The following is a 19,975-nucleotide window of genomic DNA, read 5'->3' as shown; positions in this document are numbered from 1 at the left end:
TAGGTTTGTGTGTCATAGCATGACTGGCTAAGGAAGCTTACACTGTCAGCATGATGTGGGAACCCAGGAAATTCCTCTGGCTGCCCTGCAGGACTCGAGACCCTGTCAGAGGGCTCAGAGAGCTTGGCACAGAGCCCAAGACCCCTGTGCCTTTGATTTAGCCCTTGGAAAAAACAATCCCCAACCTTGTATGAAGAATGACCAGCCACAAAAGTTGAAGTAGAATGATAGTGAATTTATCCCAGAGTGGAAAACTAGATTTTGAGGGTTTTTAGAATGGGGCTTCAGGGGGCCAGATGGAGCAATCTGGGCACGTCCAGCCTTTCTCCTTCTTCTTGGCCTCCATCTTCTGCTGTGATGTTGGCATTTGAGATTGGTCTAGAGTAGAAGCTCGCTGTCCGACATAGACGATAGGGATTGGAAAGTAATTGTAACTGTTGTACAGGTAGTTTTTAGTAGAAAAAGATAACACCACCCCAGAGGAGGCAGAGTGCCTTAGACTGTCTTGCTGAGCGGACCTCGGCAGGACAGGAGAAAGAATTTTATAGATAAGATACAATCAACAACCTTGAGACTGAGAAATGAAGAGCTCTGACTCCTTCTTCCACCACCGGGCTGGGAAAAGAGACTTTCTAACTTATCTCGCGGTCACTCTGACCAGCTAGACACTCCGAGAGCATGAGTCCGTAAGATGAAATCTTGAAGATTGGGTCCAAAACATAAAAATCCTTGTTGGCCGTGTCTTCTTGGCCAAGAAATCCTTCAAAGCTCTTGTAACTACAAGTCTTGCGGCCCTGTGAGCCATGCGGTGGAGATGTGAGCCCAACTCACCCTTCCTGCCTATGTAGAAGAGAAGAAAAAGCAATGGCATCATCTAAAAAACTCAGAGGTCCGCTCTCTAGCTCGTTCCAAACTCCTTCAACTCCCCAAAAGTGGGATTTAGCTACAAATAGATGACAAGGACTCTCAGGGCTGCCTCTCTGACTCCAGAGCGGCTGCTTTAGAATCTTTCACATAACCCTGTGTAGTCAGGTGCCAGAAATGGATCATTTGAAGAAACTTTCCCAACTGACTTGCATGGAGGCTTGTTTGAAGGGTGTTTGAAGAGAAAGTTTCCCAGAAGAGGTCTGGGCTTTGGCCTAGCTGTGTCCCCTGCTGACTGTGAAGTGTGCCATCAGCTGCAGGGCTATCCCGGCTAAAAAATATCATCGAGTCACTTGGACTTGCTCTTTTTGGCCTATAAAAGCTGGACCCACTTTCGGGGCAAATTTGGAGAGTTCATCTATGGGTGGATGGAACACCTAGGATTTTCCCAGTTGCTGGGAATGGTTCTTAAGGTCCCTGGAGTAAAACGGGGCTTCTCAGCAACTGCGCATCGTCAAGATGACAAAGAATTGTCTTGGTTTGAAGAGAGAGGTGTCTGCTAAGGAAGGCAGAAGTCTTCTCTGGAATGGAAAATGTAAATCCCCTCCCTTCAAATGATTCTCATTTAGAAATTCAAATGCTCTCAGGGAAAGATATGGGGATAGGCCTGAGCCCGCAGAGCAGGGCGGCCTTTGCTTATGGTCTGAGCCCTTCCTAAAGATTCTGTCAGGCTGTCTTAGACACCTGGGGCCAGGGATTCCTTCCAAGCTGGGCCACTTTAGCAGGGCTGGGGCCGGCCCCAGGGCAGGAGGCAGTGTGTGCAAGGGCCCTGGGTGGCACGCTGCAGCACGGTCACCGTGCCATGGAACGGAACCCGGTCTCCAAGGCCCCTTTGTGACACGTGGGAAATAGAAACTTGCCCGGTGCTGGGAGCAAACAGCGGGGCACAACGGGACAGAGCAGTGCTGTGAGGAGCCCCCACACAGCGCACTCGTTCCCGTCTGACCAGGAGCTTTTCTGCAGCGTTCTTCCTGCAGCTGAGCTCAAGGCCAGAGCACAGGACTCGGTGACCCGTGGCCTTCCAAGCCTTCTATTCTGCAGCTGCCCCCAAGGGCAGAGCGTGGGACTTGGTGCCCTGGAGCTTTCCCAGGGCACCTCTCCTGCAAGTAGCTCCAGCCACAGACATGGAGCAGAGACCCCCGAGAGTGCCCAAGATGGCCTGGGTGGAGGAGGAGGAAGAAGGCCCTGGAGCAGCCCCAGCACGGGAGACTGAAGAGGTGGTGCCCTTCCATCCACCACAGGGGGGTGAGTGGCAGAACTGGGCTGCAGGCCTGGAGCCTGCAGCCAACTTGGCCCCATGCCATGCCATGCCATGCCATGCCATGCAATGCCATGCCATGCCATGCAATCCCCTGGGGAAATGCCCACGGACAGGCCGGAAGAGGCGCCAGGCAGACACCCCTCAGCGGCCTCGCTCCATCCCCCTGGGGCATCGCAGGGCTCTCCCTGCCTGGGGAGTGCAGGGCTGGGCTGTGTTCTCCGGCCTCTCCCGCAGCCCCTCAGCTCTGGCTGCGCTCCCTCTTTGCCAGATGAAGCTGTGGAGCGCACACATGAGCAGGAATCCAGCCGTGGCCGCTTCCATCGAACAGCGCAGGTACCTGCAGCCACCCCCACCCGGGCTGGGCCTGCTGTCCCTGCTCAGCCCAGCACCGTGTGTGCAGCACTCCATGCAACATCCGCGGCTTCTTGCCCTTCTCCTACAGCTCGTCTGCCACTTCATCCGGAGCATTCGGCAGGAAGAGACCCGCACCATGGGCACTGGGCTCACAGCTCACTCCGAGCTCCTCAAGCATGAGACCAGTGCCGCCCTGCTGGATTTGCTCCTGGAGAAGGGTGTTGCCAGGCCAGAACAAGTAAGCAGCCTGGGGCCAGGCTTCAGTTCCCCCAGGAGTCACGTGGCTTCCCCAGCCACGCCTGCTGCTCCCTCAGAGCCTTTGAGGCCATGGCAGTGCGCTGGCAAGGAAAGCACTTCTCTGGGGAGCCTGGGGACATTGCTCTCTCTGGCAGCTTTCCAAGTCTCCCCGTGCCTCCCGCAGGTGCCTGCCATGGTGAGGTACATTCACCGATGGCTCCTGGCCAATGATTCTGCCCAGCACAGGCTGGACAAGGCCCTGCTGAAACTCACCAAAGCACAGCCGGCTGACGCAGTCGTGACGCTCCTGCGTGTGGCCCCGTCCTGTGACAGGTATGGGGCCCACCTGCCCAGAGGGCTCAGGCCTCCCAAGCCCATCACCCTGTATCGCCTGGCCCAGGTGTCTGAGCTAGAGAGTTCCAGAACCCTCTGGCTGCTGCCTTTCCCAGCCCTGGCACGTCAGCCCCTTAGCCTGCTGCCATGCTGCCTTGCTGCCCCTCAGGGCCCGTCCTCACACAGCTTGGCTGCCTGGCTGCTGCTGGCAAGGGCCAGTGGGCAGAGGAAGAGCCGGCGCTCAGCCCAGGCCCCTAGGGATGCCCAGGCCACGCTGCTGTGTCTGAGATCCCCCCTGAGACAGAGCTCTAATCCCGCAGAGCTGCCACCTCCATGTGGAAGACCATCATGTGCTCGTCCAGGACCGCGGAGCCAGTGCAGCTGATCCTCCTGGATGTGCTGGGGAGCTGGCCAGAGTACAGCACGTGCACCTCGGATGGGGACAAAACGGCTGTCTTTGCCCTGGCTGTGAGTTTCCGCAACTAGCCTTTGCTGGCCCCAAGGCCGCCTCTCCAGCAGCTCTCCATCCTCCTTCCCCCACTGCATCTGCCTGCCTCAGGCGCTGGCCGGAAACCTGGCCCAGGGCCAGCTTCAGCCCCACCAGGCCCCGTGCTCCCCTGCCAAGGTCTCTCCGGGCCTCTCCCTGCCACGCTCGGGCCCTGCCACACGGACACCTCGGCACTGAGCGCTCTCTCGGGGGGCTTTGTCCTTTGCAGGCGACCGTGGTGATGTGGAAGATCCTCCAAGAGTCCTCTGTCCCACGTGTAGTGAGGCCATATTTCCCCCGCCTTTTTGTTCATCTGCTCTTCCAAGTGTTCTCCAGCACAGAAGAGATGCCAGAGGAGGTCCAAACCTTCTGGAAGGATTGCCTGGAAGAGCACGGTCTTGTCATCAGCCCCAACAGGTGCTCCATCCCACTCCTCCTGTCCCTGCCTGACACGTGGCCTGCAAAGGAGCCAGTGCTGCCAGAGTGACCTGGGCTTTGCTGTGCACACAGGTTTGCAGTGCAGACCCTGAAGTCCCTGCTCTGCCAAAAGCAGTACAAGGATGTGGTGTTGTCAGTGGAAGGCAAGCGTGGCTGGGACACGCTGCTCTGTGCTGACACCCGCCACTATGCCATGGGTCTGCTGGCCAGGTGAGACTCACTTTCTCCCCATTGATCCTGCCATTTGTGCTCTGTGCCCGAGCCGTCCCACACATTCCCCGAGACCCTGGGACACACTGAGGGACAGCTAAGGACACACTGAGGGACGGCCAAGCAGACTGGAAAAGGCTGCGAGGGGAGAGAGCACAGGAGGAGACACCTCCTAAAGGGCCCAGGTCCCCATGCAGAGTGGTGGTAAAAGACCACCAGGCTCTGTAAGCCTGTCCTTGGAGAGATTTGCTCAGCTTTCTGGTCCCTTTTTTGCCCTCCTAGGGAGATGCGCCACGCTTGTCATCGCTTGTGTTCCAGTATTGCACTCCACCTCCTCTGGCTGCTCAGCACACAGGAGCCACACTGGGATCTGCCCGCCCTGGCATTCCTTGTGGAGGTGAGCCGGGTGTCCAGCGCTGCCTGGCTGTGCTGCCTCCCAGCTCTCTGCCCTCTCGTGGCCGCAGACACCTGGGACGGTGCCCGCACCCTGTGCTGCTGCTGCTGCTGCTGCTGCGTCCTGGGCCCAGCCCTGTGCGGCTGCGGGCTCCTGCCGGCCGGCTCCCCCATCACTGGCCTGTGCCTTTCAGGTCCTCGTGTGCCTGGATTCTAGTGAATGTGGCGACAGTGTTGTGAAAGTCTCTTCAAGGTACCTGCAGAGCGAGTGCAGGGAGAGGCGTCGCCTGGCGCTCAGGGCCCTTCTGGAGCTCATTGATGATCCCTCAATGGTGAGAAGGGGGCGGTGGCTGAAGCTGCACTGGGAACGCAGTCGCTTGGCCTGGCCTGGCCTTTGGGCACTGGGGCAGCTGCTGCCAGCTCTCCTGCCTCCTGCTTCAGCTACCCCAGTGCTTCAGGACAGTCCTTTGGCCTCTGGGCCCTGTGGCAGCAGGGTGGGACTTCACAGACTTGTGTTGCGCACAGGCCAAAAGAATGTGGAGCTTGACCGAAAGCCTCATGCGCCTACTGGCAGACAAAGATGCAGAGACAGCTGGGATGACACTCATCACACTCAGCTTTATACTCCTGCACAAACACATGCTGATGTCAACCCCCATTGCCGTGCAGCTGGCTGAGGCACTCCTGCCGCTCTTTGACCACGTAAGGCTCTGTGCCCCCAGCTACAGCCACTGGGTGCTGCCTGGAAACTGTGTGCCCTGTGCATTTCCAGCCCTGTGCCCAGGGCGCCCGGAGGAGCCAATGCTGAGGTGTTTTTTCATTTTTTTTTCGTCTAGGATAATAGCCAGGTACAGCTGCTCTCCATAAAACTCTTCCGAGACATGATGGAGTACTTGGAAGAGAGAGAAAACCCTTTGGAAAGCCCTGTGCAACAGAGCCTGCTTCCACTCTTCTTCCACTGCAATGATGAGAATCAGCATGTGGCAGAGGTGAGGACTCGTGGGCTGCTGCTGTCCGCCTGGCACGGGGCTCGGCTGCCTCCTGCCCTGCGCCTGCTGGACCGCAGCCTCCTGCAGGCCATGGCAGGGGGAGGCGGGTCCCGAGCCCTGGGCTGCGGGGCCATCTCCGCGTCTCTGCTGCTCTCCAGGCTTCTCGGGAAACGCTGCTTTATGCGGTCAAGTTCATCAAGAGGAGGGATCTCAAAAAGCTGCTGAAGGAGCAGAAACTGTGGAAGTTCAGCAAGTGCCTGGTAAGGACGGCCTGGAATCCCCACCTCAGCCAGGAGAAGGCCCCTGAGGGCGGTGCTCAGTGTGCGGGCCGGGCAGCTGTGCCCCTGCGCGCTGCTGCAGCCAGAGGCCGCGCGGGCTCCTCTCCAGGCTCCCGTGGGCCCGAGCCGGGTGCCCATGAAAGCCCGGCCCGGCGGAGCTGCGGGGCAGGGGCGGCACCGCGGCTCCCCGGGCAGCAGCCGGCCCTCTCCCCCTCCCCTCTCGGGAGCCCGGCGCCAGCGGCTGCTGGCCGCGCCTCAGGGCTGTGTGGCCGGGGGAGGCCGGGGCTTGGCGCAGGCAGCGCCCGGCCCAGGGCCTGAGCCCGCGCCAACCCTTCCCTCCTGCCGCTCTCTCCAGCTGGCAGAGGACAGGAGCAGAGCAGCCGAGCACCTGCGCCGAGCCCTGCGCTACCTGGAGAGCCCACAGGAGCCCCTGCGAGAGGCGGCCATCAGCTTCATGGGTGAGTTACGAGCCCGGGCTCCCTTCCCCGGCCCGCCGCAGCTCGGCCCCGGCCCCGCCTGCTGCCCCGGCAGCGGCAGCCGCGCCCGGCGCCGTGAAGCCCCGCCTGGCCTGGGCATTGCTGCTGCCGCCCTCTGACAGCCGTGCCCTGGGGCGACAGCGTGCCGCATGGGCTGAGCTGAGCCCTGCCGGGCCGGCAGCCCGTGTGGCCACAGCGCCGCAGCGGCGCTGGCAGGGAGCTGTGCCGCTGGGGCCATGACAGGCTCTGTGTTCACAGGCATGGCCGGGCGGCACCTGAGGGGGCAGCAGCAAGAGCTGCAGCTGATCTGCGCTGGTGAGTGAGGGCAGCGGGCTGACAGCGGGGGCTGCCGGGGGGAGCTGCAAGCCCTGCCCCGGCTGCGGAGGGCTCTGCTCCCGTGGGCGGAGCACACGGAGATTTCAGGGCCACGCGGGCCATTCGTGGCCAGCAGCTTCGGGCTGATCCCCTTGCTCCCTTCTCCCTCCTGGCCATGGCAAGAGCCGGCTGTTGTGGCCCTGGCAGGGGGCTCTTCCTCGGCTCCCTGCAGCTCCAGCTTCTGACCGTGCCTCTGTTCCTCTCTCTCGCAGCCCTTGAAGACAAAACGAACGACGTCAGCCTCGCCGTCGGAAGCCTGGCAATTCAAACGCTGTGCATCGTCAGGTCAGGAGAGCGGGCTCCCATCTCCAGGTTCCAGTGGCTCCAAAATCACCTGCGCAGGGCGTGGAAGACACGGCCTCCTCGTCCGTCATGGCTCGGCTGCCTGCCCTGCCAGAGCTCTGTGGAGGATTGATCCCAGAAGCTCTTTTCGCTGGGGCCCCCTGAGTCAAGTTTTATTTTGTTTTTCTTCAAGAATTTTATTTTATTTATTTTTTTTCTTTTTCCATGTAAATACAGATTATGTTAACATACACAGACTCCCAGGATCTTTCTTTTGCTGCCCAGGGTCCGTACGGCATAGGGGAGGAGGGGGAAAAGGATGCTCGCACTCAGCCAGCTGCGCAGGCGTGCAGTGGGCCCGGGGAAATGGCCAGAAACCCCTCGGCCTTTGGTGGTTCTGCTGAAGCCTTTGTGCTGCCCACAGAGCGGCTGGGCAGGGGCCGGAGCTGCGGGGATCCCTGCCAGAGAGGTGCCTGGAGATGGCCACAAGCCCTGGGCCAGGCAGGAAGCGCCAGCCGTGTCCTCCTGCCCGTGTGCTGCCGGCTGCCTTGCTGAGGGCTCCCAGGTGCCTCTGCATGGGGCTGCTCTGGAGCTGCTGTGGGGCAGCGGCGCTGCTGCCGGGCAGCTTGGCCGGGCTGGGGCAGCCCCTGAGGGGCTGGGCCGCTGGCAAGCCGTGGGCAATGGGCTGTCAGAGGCCACAAGCAGCCCCCTGGCAGCCGCCTTGTTCCTGCCAGAGTTGACCTGCAAGACGCATCCTGGGCACTCTGCAACTAACAGCATCAGTGTTGCTGGAAACCCAAATGCAGAGAAATCTCAGACCTTTGGTCTTGTCAGCAAAGCTTAGAATTAAGCACAGGGTTTGATCTGAGACCTTGCAAAGGGCTCCCAAACTTAGGTGATAGAAGCGAGAATGCGGATTTCTAGTTTATAGCAGCGACACGGGGAGGAAAGTTGAAGTGGAGGAAAGTTTAGAGTTTTCGAGTTCAAGATCTAGGAAAAAATCCAAGTAGTTACAATGGTAAACAAGAAGTTTAGGATGCAGTGCTGTAGGTTTGTGTGTCATAGCATGACTGGCTAAGGAAGCTTACACTGTCAGCATGATGTGGGAACCCAGGAAATTCCTCTGGCTGCCCTGCAGGACTCGAGACCCTGTCAGAGGGCTCAGAGAGCTTGGCACAGAGCCCAAGACCCCTGTGCCTTTGATTTAGCCCTTGGAAAAAACAATCCCCAACCTTGTATGAAGAATGACCAGCCACAAAAGTTGAAGTAGAATGATAGTGAATTTATCCCAGAGTGGAAAACTAGATTTTGAGGGTTTTTAGAATGGGGCTTCAGGGGGCCAGATGGAGCAATCTGGGCACGTCCAGCCTTTCTCCTTCTTCTTGGCCTCCATCTTCTGCTGTGATGTTGGCATTTGAGATTGGTCTAGAGTAGAAGCTCGCTGTCCGACATAGACGATAGGGATTGGAAAGTAATTGTAACTGTTGTACAGGTAGTTTTTAGTAGAAAAAGATAACACCACCCCAGAGGAGGCAGAGTGCCTTAGACTGTCTTGCTGAGCGGACCTCGGCAGGACAGGAGAAAGAATTTTATAGATAAGATACAATCAACAACCTTGAGACTGAGAAATGAAGAGCTCTGACTCCTTCTTCCACCACCGGGCTGGGAAAAGAGACTTTCTAACTTATCTCGCGGTCACTCTGACCAGCTAGACACTCCGAGAGCATGAGTCCGTAAGATGAAATCTTGAAGATTGGGTCCAAAACATAAAAATCCTTGTTGGCCGTGTCTTCTTGGCCAAGAAATCCTTCAAAGCTCTTGTAACTACAAGTCTTGCGGCCCTGTGAGCCATGCGGTGGAGATGTGAGCCCAACTCACCCTTCCTGCCTATGTAGAAGAGAAGAAAAAGCAATGGCATCATCTAAAAAACTCAGAGGTCCGCTCTCTAGCTCGTTCCAAACTCCTTCAACTCCCCAAAAGTGGGATTTAGCTACAAATAGATGACAAGGACTCTCAGGGCTGCCTCTCTGACTCCAGAGCGGCTGCTTTAGAATCTTTCACATAACCCTGTGTAGTCAGGTGCCAGAAATGGATCATTTGAAGAAACTTTCCCAACTGACTTGCATGGAGGCTTGTTTGAAGGGTGTTTGAAGAGAAAGTTTCCCAGAAGAGGTCTGGGCTTTGGCCTAGCTGTGTCCCCTGCTGACTGTGAAGTGTGCCATCAGCTGCAGGGCTATCCCGGCTAAAAAATATCATCGAGTCACTTGGACTTGCTCTTTTTGGCCTATAAAAGCTGGACCCACTTTCGGGGCAAATTTGGAGAGTTCATCTATGGGTGGATGGAACACCTAGGATTTTCCCAGTTGCTGGGAATGGTTCTTAAGGTCCCTGGAGTAAAACGGGGCTTCTCAGCAACTGCGCATCGTCAAGATGACAAAGAATTGTCTTGGTTTGAAGAGAGAGGTGTCTGCTAAGGAAGGCAGAAGTCTTCTCTGGAATGGAAAATGTAAATCCCCTCCCTTCAAATGATTCTCATTTAGAAATTCAAATGCTCTCAGGGAAAGATATGGGGATAGGCCTGAGCCCGCAGAGCAGGGCGGCCTTTGCTTATGGTCTGAGCCCTTCCTAAAGATTCTGTCAGGCTGTCTTAGACACCTGGGGCCAGGGATTCCTTCCAAGCTGGGCCACTTTAGCAGGGCTGGGGCCGGCCCCAGGGCAGGAGGCAGTGTGTGCAAGGGCCCTGGGTGGCACGCTGCAGCACGGTCACCGTGCCATGGAACGGAACCCGGTCTCCAAGGCCCCTTTGTGACACGTGGGAAATAGAAGCTTGCCCGGTGCTGGGAGCAAGCAGCGGGGCACAACGGGACAGAGCAGTGCTGTGAGGAGCCCCCACACAGCGCACTCGTTCCCGTCTGACCAGGAGCTTTTCTGCAGCGTTCTTCCTGCAGCTGAGCTCAAGGCCAGAGCACAGGACTCGGTGACCCGTGGCCTTCCAAGCCTTCTATTCTGCAGCTGCCCCCAAGGGCAGAGCGTGGGACTTGGTGCCCTGGAGCTTTCCCAGGGCACCTCTCCTGCAAGTAGCTCCAGCCACAGACATGGAGCAGAGACCCCCGAGAGTGCCCAAGATGGCCTGGGTGGAGGAGGAGGAAGGCGGCCCTGGAGCAGCCCCAGCACAGGAGACTGAAGAGGTGGTGCTCTTCCATCCACCACAGGGGGGTGAGTGGCAGAACTGGGCTGCAGGCCTGGAGCCTGCAGCCAACTTGGCCCCATGCCATGCCATGCCATGCCATGCCATGCCATGCCATGCCATGCCATGCCATGCCATGCAATCCCCTGGGGAAATGCCCACGGACAGGCCGGAAGAGGCGCCAGGCAGACACCCCTCAGCGGCCTCGCTCCATCCCCCTGGGGCATCGCAGGGCTCTCCCTGCCTGGGGAGTGCAGGGCTGGGCTGTGTTCTCCGGCCTCTCCCGCAGCCCCTCAGCTCTGGCTGCGCTCCCTCTTTGCCAGATGAAGCTGTGGAGCGCACACATGAGCAGGAATCCAGCCGTGGCCGCTTCCATCGAACAGCGCAGGTACCTGCAGCCACCCCCACCCGGGCTGGGCCTGCTGTCCCTGCTCAGCCCAGCACCGTGTGTGCAGCACTCCATGCAACATCCGCGGCTTCTTGCCCTTCTCCTACAGCTCGTCTGCCACTTCATCCGGAGCATTCGGCAGGAAGAGACCCGCACCATGGGCACTGGGCTCACAGCTCACTCCGAGCTCCTCAAGCATGAGACCAGTGCCGCCCTGCTGGATTTGCTCCTGGAGAAGGGTGTTGCCAGGCCAGAACAAGTAAGCAGCCTGGGGCCAGGCTTCAGTTCCCCCAGGAGTCACGTGGCTTCCCCAGCCACGCCTGCTGCTCCCTCAGAGCCTTTGAGGCCATGGCAGTGCGCTGGCAAGGAAAGCACTTCTCTGGGGAGCCTGGGGACATTGCTCTCTCTGGCAGCTTTCCAAGTCTCCCCGTGCCTCCCGCAGGTGCCTGCCATGGTGAGGTACATTCACCGATGGCTCCTGGCCAATGATTCTGCCCAGCACAGGCTGGACAAGGCCCTGCTGAAACTCACCAAAGCACAGCCGGCTGACGCAGTCGTGACGCTCCTGCGTGTGGCCCCGTCCTGTGACAGGTATGGGGCCCACCTGCCCAGAGGGCTCAGGCCTCCCAAGCCCATCACCCTGTATCGCCTGGCCCAGGTGTCTGAGCTAGAGAGTTCCAGAACCCTCTGGCTGCTGCCTTTCCCAGCCCTGGCACGTCAGCCCCTTAGCCTGCTGCCATGCTGCCTTGCTGCCCCTCAGGGCCCGTCCTCACACAGCTTGGCTGCCTGGCTGCTGCTGGCAAGGGCCAGTGGGCAGAGGAAGAGCCGGCGCTCAGCCCAGGCCCCTAGGGATGCCCAGGCCACGCTGCTGTGTCTGAGATCCCCCCTGAGACAGAGCTCTAATCCCGCAGAGCTGCCACCTCCATGTGGAAGACCATCATGTGCTCGTCCAGGACCGCGGAGCCAGTGCAGCTGATCCTCCTGGATGTGCTGGGGAGCTGGCCAGAGTACAGCACGTGCACCTCGGATGGGGACAAAACGGCTGTCTTTGCCCTGGCTGTGAGTTTCCGCAACTGGCCTTTGCTGGCCCCAAGGCCGCCTCTCCAGCAGCTCTCCATCCTCCTTCCCCCACTGCATCTGCCTGCCTCAGGCGCTGGCCGGAAACCTGGCCCAGGGCCAGCTTCAGCCCCACCAGGCCCCGTGCTCCCCTGCCAAGGTCTCTCCGGGCCTCTCCCTGCCACGCTCGGGCCCTGCCACACGGACACCTCGGCACTGAGCGCTCTCTCGGGGGGCTTTGTCCTTTGCAGGCGACCGTGGTGATGTGGAAGATCCTCCAAGAGTCCTCTGTCCCACGTGTAGTGAGGCCATATTTCCCCCGCCTTTTTGTTCATCTGCTCTTCCAAGTGTTCTCCAGCACAGAAGAGATGCCAGAGGAGGTCCAAACCTTCTGGAAGGATTGCCTGGAAGAGCACGGTCTTGTCATCAGCCCCAACAGGTGCTCCATCCCACTCCTCCTGTCCCTGCCTGACACGTGGCCTGCAAAGGAGCCAGTGCTGCCAGAGTGACCTGGGCTTTGCTGTGCACACAGGTTTGCAGTGCAGACCCTGAAGTCCCTGCTCTGCCAAAAGCAGTACAAGGATGTGGTGTTGTCAGTGGAAGGCAAGCGTGGCTGGGACACGCTGCTCTGTGCTGACACCCGCCACTATGCCATGGGTCTGCTGGCCAGGTGAGACTCACTTTCTCCCCATTGATCCTGCCATTTGTGCTCTGTGCCCGAGCCGTCCCACACATTCCCCGAGACCCTGGGACACACTGAGGGACAGCTAAGGACACACTGAGGGACGGCCAAGCAGACTGGAAAAGGCTGCGAGGGGAGAGAGCACAGGAGGAGACACCTCCTAAAGGGCCCAGGTCCCCATGCAGAGTGGTGGTAAAAGACCACCAGGCTCTGTAAGCCTGTCCTTGGAGAGATTTGCTCAGCTTCCTGGTCCCTTTTTTGCCCTCCTAGGGAGATGCGCCACGCTTGTCATCGCTTGTGTTCCAGTATTGCACTCCACCTCCTCTGGCTGCTCAGCACACAGGAGCCACACTGGGATCTGCCCGCCCTGGCATTCCTTGTGGAGGTGAGCCGGGTGTCCAGCGCTGCCTGGCTGTGCTGCCTCCCAGCTCTCTGCCCTCTCGTGGCCGCAGACACCTGGGACGGTGCCCGCACCCTGTGCTGCTGCTGCTGCTGCTGCTGCGTCCTGGGCCCAGCCCTGTGCGGCTGCGGGCTCCTGCCGGCCGGCTCCCCCATCACTGGCCTGTGCCTTTCAGGTCCTCGTGTGCCTGGATTCTAGTGAATGTGGCGACAGTGTTGTGAAGGTCTCTTCAAGGTACCTGCAGAGCGAGTGCAGGGAGAGGCGTCGCCTGGCGCTCAGGGCCCTTCTGGAGCTCATTGATGATCCCTCAATGGTGAGAAGGGGGCGGTGGCTGAAGCTGCACTGGGAACGCAGTCGCTTGGCCTGGCCTGGCCTTTGGGCACTGGGGCAGCTGCTCCCAGCTCTCCTGCCTCCTGCTTCAGCTACCCCAGTGCTTCAGGACAGTCCTTTGGCCTCTGGGCCCTGTGGCAGCAGGGTGGGACTTCACAGACTTGTGTTGCGCACAGGCCGAAAGAATGTGGAGCTTGACTGAAAGCCTCATGCGCCTACTGGCGGACAAAGATGCAGAGACAGCTGGGATGACACTCATCACACTCAGCTTTATACTCCTGCACAAACACATGCTGATGTCAACCCCCATTGCCGTGCAGCTGGCTGAGGCACTCCTGCCGCTCTTTGACCACGTAAGGCTCTGTGCCCCCAGCTACAGCCACTGGGTGCTGCCTGGAAACTGTGTGCCCTGTGCATTTCCAGCCCTGTGCCCAGGGCGCCCGGAGGAGCCAATGCTGAGGTGTTTTTTCATTTTTTTTTCGTCTAGGATAATAGCCAGGTACAGCTGCTCTCCATAAAACTCTTCCGAGACATGATGGAGTACTTGGAAGAGAGAGAAAACCCTTTGGAAAGCCCTGTGCAACAGAGCCTGCTTCCACTCTTCTTCCACTGCAATGATGAGAATCAGCATGTGGCAGAGGTGAGGACTCGTGGGCTGCTGCTGTCCGCCTGGCACGGGGCTCGGCTGCCTCCTGCCCTGCGCCTGCTGGGCCGCAGCCTCCTGCAGGCCATGGCAGGGGGAGGCGGGTCCCGAGCCCTGGGCTGCGGGGCCATCTCCGCGTCTCTGCTGCTCTCCAGGCTTCTCGGGAAACGCTGCTTTATGCGGTCAAGTTCATCAAGAGGAGGGATCTCAAAAAGCTGCTGAAGGAGCAGAAACTGTGGAAGTTCAGCAAGTGCCTAGTAAGGACGGCCTGGAATCCCCACCTCAGCCAGGAGAAGGCCCCTGAGGGCGGTGCTCAGTGTGCGGGCCGGGCAGCTGTGCCCCTGCGCGCTGCTGCAGCCAGAGGCCGCGCGGGCTCTTCTCCAGGCTCCCGTGGGCCCGAGCCGGGTGCCCATGAAAGCCCGGCCCGGCGGAGCTGCGGGGCAGGGGCGGCACCGCGGCTCCCCGGGCAGCAGCCGGCCCTCTCCCCCTCCCCTCTCGGGAGCCCGGCGCCAGCGGCTGCTGGCCGCGCCTCAGGGCTGTGTGGCCGGGGGAGGCCGGGGCTTGGCGCAGGCAGCGCCCGGCCCAGGGCCTGAGCCCGCGCCAACCCTTCCCTCCTGCCGCTCTCTCCAGCTGGCAGAGGACAGGAGCAGAGCAGCCGAGCACCTGTGCCGAGCCCTGCGCTACCTGGAGAGCCCACAGGAGCCCCTGCGAGAGGCGGCCATCAGCTTCATGGGTGAGTTACGAGCCCGGGCTCCCTTCCCCGGCCCGCCGCAGCTCGGCCCCGGCCCCGCCTGCTGCCCCGGCAGCGGCAGCCGCGCCCGGCGCCGTGAAGCCCCGCCTGGCCTGGGCATTGCTGCTGCCGCCCTCTGACAGCCGTGCCCTGGGGCGACAGCGTGCCGCATGGGCTGAGCTGAGCCCTGCCGGGCCGGCAGCCCGTGTGGCCACAGCGCCGCAGCGGCGCTGGCAGGGAGCTGTGCCGCTGGGGCCATGACAGGCTCTGTGTTCACAGGCATGGCCGGGCGGCACCTGAGGGGGCAGCAGCAAGAGCTGCAGCTGATCTGCGCTGGTGAGTGAGGGCAGCGGGCTGACAGCGGGGGCTGCCGGGGGGAGCTGCAAGCCCTGCCCCGGCTGCGGAGGGCTCTGCTCCCGTGGGCAGAGCACACGGAGATTTCAGGGCCACGCGGGCCATTCGTGGCCAGCAGCTTCGGGCTGATCCCCTTGCTCCCTTCTCCCTCCTGGCCATGGCAAGAGCCGGCTGTTGTGGCCCTGGCAGGGGGCTCTTCCTCGGCTCCCTGCAGCTCCAGCTTCTGACCGTGCCTCTGTTCCTCTCTCTCGCAGCCCTTGAAGACAAAACGAACGACGTCAGCCTCGCCGTCGGAAGCCTGGCAATTCAAACGCTGTGCATCGTCAGGTCAGGAGAGCGGGCTCCCATCTCCAGGTTCCAGTGGCTCCAAAATCACCTGCGCAGGGCGTGGAAGACACGGCCTCCTCGTCCGTCATGGCTCGGCTGCCTGCCCTGCCAGAGCTCTGTGGAGGATTGATCCCAGAAGCTCTTTTCGCTGGGGCCCCCTGAGTCAAGTTTTATTTTGTTTTTCTTCAAGAATTTTATTTTATTTATTTTTTTTCTTTTTCCATGTAAATACAGATTATGTTAACATACACAGACTCCCAGGATCTTTCTTTTGCTGCCCAGGGTCCGTACGGCATAGGGGAGGAGGGGGAAAAGGATGCTCGCACTCAGCCAGCTGCGCAGGCGTGCAGTGGGCCCGGGGAAATGGCCAGAAACCCCTCGGCCTTTGGTGGTTCTGCTGAAGCCTTTGTGCTGCCCACAGAGCGGCTGGGCAGGGGCCGGAGCTGCGGGGATCCCTGCCAGAGAGGTGCCTGGAGATGGCCACAAGCCCTGGGCCAGGCAGGAAGCGCCAGCCGTGTCCTCCTGCCCGTGTGCTGCCGGCTGCCTTGCTGAGGGCTCCCAGGTGCCTCTGCATGGGGCTGCTCTGGAGCTGCTGTGGGGCAGCGGCGCTGCTGCCGGGCAGCTTGGCCGGGCTGGGGCAGCCCCTGAGGGGCTGGGCCGCTGGCAAGCCGTGGGCAATGGGCTGTCAGAGGCCACAAGCAGCCCCCTGGCAGCCGCCTTGTTCCTGCCAGAGTTGACCTGCAAGACGCATCCTGGGCACTCTGCAACTAACAGCATCAGTGTTGCTGGAAACCCAAATGCAGAGAAATCTCAGACCTTTGGTCTTGTCAGCAAAGCTTAGAATTAAGCACAGGGTTTGATCTGAGACCTTGCAAAGGGCTCCCAAACTTAGGTGATAGAAGCGAGAATGCGGATTTCTAGTTTATAGCAGCGACACGGGGAGGAAAGTTGAAGTGGAGGAAAGTTTAGAGTTTTCGAGTTCAAGATCTAGGAAAAAATCCAAGTAGTTACAATGGTAAACAAGAAGTTTAGGATGCAGTGCTGTAGGTTTGTGTGTCATAGCATGACTGGCTAAGGAAGCTTACACTGTCAGCATGATGTGGGAACCCAGGAAATTCCTCTGGCTGCCCTGCAGGACTCGAGACCCTGTCAGAGGGCTCAGAGAGCTTGGCACAGAGCCCAAGACCCCTGTGCCTTTGATTTAGCCCTTGGAAAAAACAATCCCCAACCTTGTATGAAGAATGACCAGCCACAAAAGTTGAAGTAGAATGATAGTGAATTTATCCCAGAGTGGAAAACTAGATTTTGAGGGTTTTTAGAATGGGGCTTCAGGGGGCCAGATGGAGCAATCTGGGCACGTCCAGCCTTTCTCCTTCTTCTTGGCCTCCATCTTCTGCTGTGATGTTGGCATTTGAGATTGGTCTAGAGTAGAAGCTCGCTGTCCGACATAGACGATAGGGATTGGAAAGTAATTGTAACTGTTGTACAGGTAGTTTTTAGTAGAAAAAGATAACACCACCCCAGAGGAGGCAGAGTGCCTTAGACTGTCTTGCTGAGCGGACCTCGGCAGGACAGGAGAAAGAATTTTATAGATAAGATACAATCAACAACCTTGAGACTGAGAAATGAAGAGCTCTGACTCCTTCTTCCACCACCGGGCTGGGAAAAGAGACTTTCTAACTTATCTCGCGGTCACTCTGACCAGCTAGACACTCCGAGAGCATGAGTCCGTAAGATGAAATCTTGAAGATTGGGTCCAAAACATAAAAATCCTTGTTGGCCGTGTCTTCTTGGCCAAGAAATCCTTCAAAGCTCTTGTAACTACAAGTCTTGCGGCCCTGTGAGCCATGCGGTGGAGATGTGAGCCCAACTCACCCTTCCTGCCTATGTAGAAGAGAAGAAAAAGCAATGGCATCATCTAAAAAACTCAGAGGTCCGCTCTCTAGCTCGTTCCAAACTCCTTCAACTCCCCAAAAGTGGGATTTAGCTACAAATAGATGACAAGGACTCTCAGGGCTGCCTCTCTGACTCCAGAGCGGCTGCTTTAGAATCTTTCACATAACCCTGTGTAGTCAGGTGCCAGAAATGGATCATTTGAAGAAACTTTCCCAACTGACTTGCATGGAGGCTTGTTTGAAGGGTGTTTGAAGAGAAAGTTTCCCAGAAGAGGTCTGGGCTTTGGCCTAGCTGTGTCCCCTGCTGACTGTGAAGTGTGCCATCAGCTGCAGGGCTATCCCGGCTAAAAAATATCATCGAGTCACTTGGACTTGCTCTTTTTGGCCTATAAAAGCTGGACCCACTTTCGGGGCAAATTTGGAGAGTTCATCTATGGGTGGATGGAACACCTAGGATTTTCCCAGTTGCTGGGAATGGTTCTTAAGGTCCCTGGAGTAAAACGGGGCTTCTCAGCAACTGCGCATCGTCAAGATGACAAAGAATTGTCTTGGTTTGAAGAGAGAGGTGTCTGCTAAGGAAGGCAGAAGTCTTCTCTGGAATGGAAAATGTAAATCCCCTCCCTTCAAATGATTCTCATTTAGAAATTCAAATGCTCTCAGGGAAAGATATGGGGATAGGCCTGAGCCCGCAGAGCAGGGCGGCCTTTGCTTATGGTCTGAGCCCTTCCTAAAGATTCTGTCAGGCTGTCTTAGACACCTGGGGCCAGGGATTCCTTCCAAGCTGGGCCACTTTAGCAGGGCTGGGGCCGGCCCCAGGGCAGGAGGCAGTGTGTGCAAGGGCCCTGGGTGGCACGCTGCAGCACGGTCACCGTGCCATGGAACGGAACCCGGTCTCCAAGGCCCCTTTGTGACACGTGGGAAATAGAAGCTTGCCCGGTGCTGGGAGCAAGCAGCGGGGCACAACGGGACAGAGCAGTGCTGTGAGGAGCCCCCACACAGCGCACTCGTTCCCGTCTGACCAGGAGCTTTTCTGCAGCGTTCTTCCTGCAGCTGAGCTCAAGGCCAGAGCACAGGACTCGGTGACCCGTGGCCTTCCAAGCCTTCTATTCTGCAGCTGCCCCCAAGGGCAGAGCGTGGGACTTGGTGCCCTGGAGCTTTCCCAGGGCACCTCTCCTGCAAGTAGCTCCAGCCACAGACATGGAGCAGAGACCCCCGAGAGTGCCCAAGATGGCCTGGGTGGAGGAGGAGGAAGGCGGCCCTGGAGCAGCCCCAGCACAGGAGACTGAAGAGGTGGTGCTCTTCCATCCACCACAGGGGGGTGAGTGGCAGAACTGGGCTGCAGGCCTGGAGCCTGCAGCCAACTTGGCCCCATGCCATGCCATGCCATGCCATGCCATGCCATGCCATGCCATGCAATCCCCTGGGGAAATGCCCACGGACAGGCCGGAAGAGGCGCCAGGCAGACACCCCTCAGCGGCCTCGCTCCATCCCCCTGGGGCATCGCAGGGCTCTCCCTGCCTGGGGAGTGCAGGGCTGGGCTGTGTTCTCCGGCCTCTCCCGCAGCCCCTCAGCTCTGGCTGCGCTCCCTCTTTGCCAGATGAAGCTGTGGAGCGCACACATGAGCAGGAATCCAGCCGTGGCCGCTTCCATCGAACAGCGCAGGTACCTGCAGCCACCCCCACCCGGGCTGGGCCTGCTGTCCCTGCTCAGCCCAGCACCGTGTGTGCAGCACTCCATGCAACATCCGCGGCTTCTTGCCCTTCTCCTACAGCTCGTCTGCCACTTCATCCGGAGCATTCGGCAGGAAGAGACCCGCACCATGGGCACTGGGCTCACAGCTCACTCCGAGCTCCTCAAGCATGAGACCAGTGCCGCCCTGCTGGATTTGCTCCTGGAGAAGGGTGTTGCCAGGCCAGAACAAGTAAGCAGCCTGGGGCCAGGCTTCAGTTCCCCCAGGAGTCACGTGGCTTCCCCAGCCACGCCTGCTGCTCCCTCAGAGCCTTTGAGGCCATGGCAGTGCGCTGGCAAGGAAAGCACTTCTCTGGGGAGCCTGGGGACATTGCTCTCTCTGGCAGCTTTCCAAGTCTCCCCGTGCCTCCCGCAGGTGCCTGCCATGGTGAGGTACATTCACCGATGGCTCCTGGCCAATGATTCTGCCCAGCACAGGCTGGACAAGGCCCTGCTGAAACTCACCAAAGCACAGCCGGCTGACGCAGTCGTGACGCTCCTGCGTGTGGCCCCGTCCTGTGACAGGTATGGGGCCCACCTGCCCAGAGGGCTCAGGCCTCCCAAGCCCATCACCCTGTATCGCCTGGCCCAGGTGTCTGAGCTAGAGAGTTCCAGAACCCTCTGGCTGCTGCCTTTCCCAGCCCTGGCACGTCAGCCCCTTAGCCTGCTGCCATGCTGCCTTGCTGCCCCTCAGGGCCCGTCCTCACACAGCTTGGCTGCCTGGCTGCTGCTGGCAAGGGCCAGTGGGCAGAGGAAGAGCCGGCGCTCAGCCCAGGCCCCTAGGGATGCCCAGGCCACGCTGCTGTGTCTGAGATCCCCCCTGAGACAGAGCTCTAATCCCGCAGAGCTGCCACCTCCATGTGGAAGACCATCATGTGCTCGTCCAGGACCGCGGAGCCAGTGCAGCTGATCCTCCTGGATGTGCTGGGGAGCTGGCCAGAGTACAGCACGTGCACCTCGGATGGGGACAAAACGGCTGTCTTTGCCCTGGCTGTGAGTTTCCGCAACTGGCCTTTGCTGGCCCCAAGGCCGCCTCTCCAGCAGCTCTCCATCCTCCTTCCCCCACTGCATCTGCCTGCCTCAGGCGCTGGCCGGAAACCTGGCCCAGGGCCAGCTTCAGCCCCACCAGGCCCCGTGCTCCCCTGCCAAGGTCTCTCCGGGCCTCTCCCTGCCACGCTCGGGCCCTGCCACACGGACACCTCGGCACTGAGCGCTCTC

Source organism: Zonotrichia albicollis, chromosome 32, assembly GCF_047830755.1.
Source record: "Zonotrichia albicollis isolate bZonAlb1 chromosome 32, bZonAlb1.hap1, whole genome shotgun sequence".
NCBI lineage: Eukaryota > Metazoa > Chordata > Aves > Passeriformes > Passerellidae > Zonotrichia > Zonotrichia albicollis.
This window is presented reverse-complemented; position numbering follows the sequence as displayed.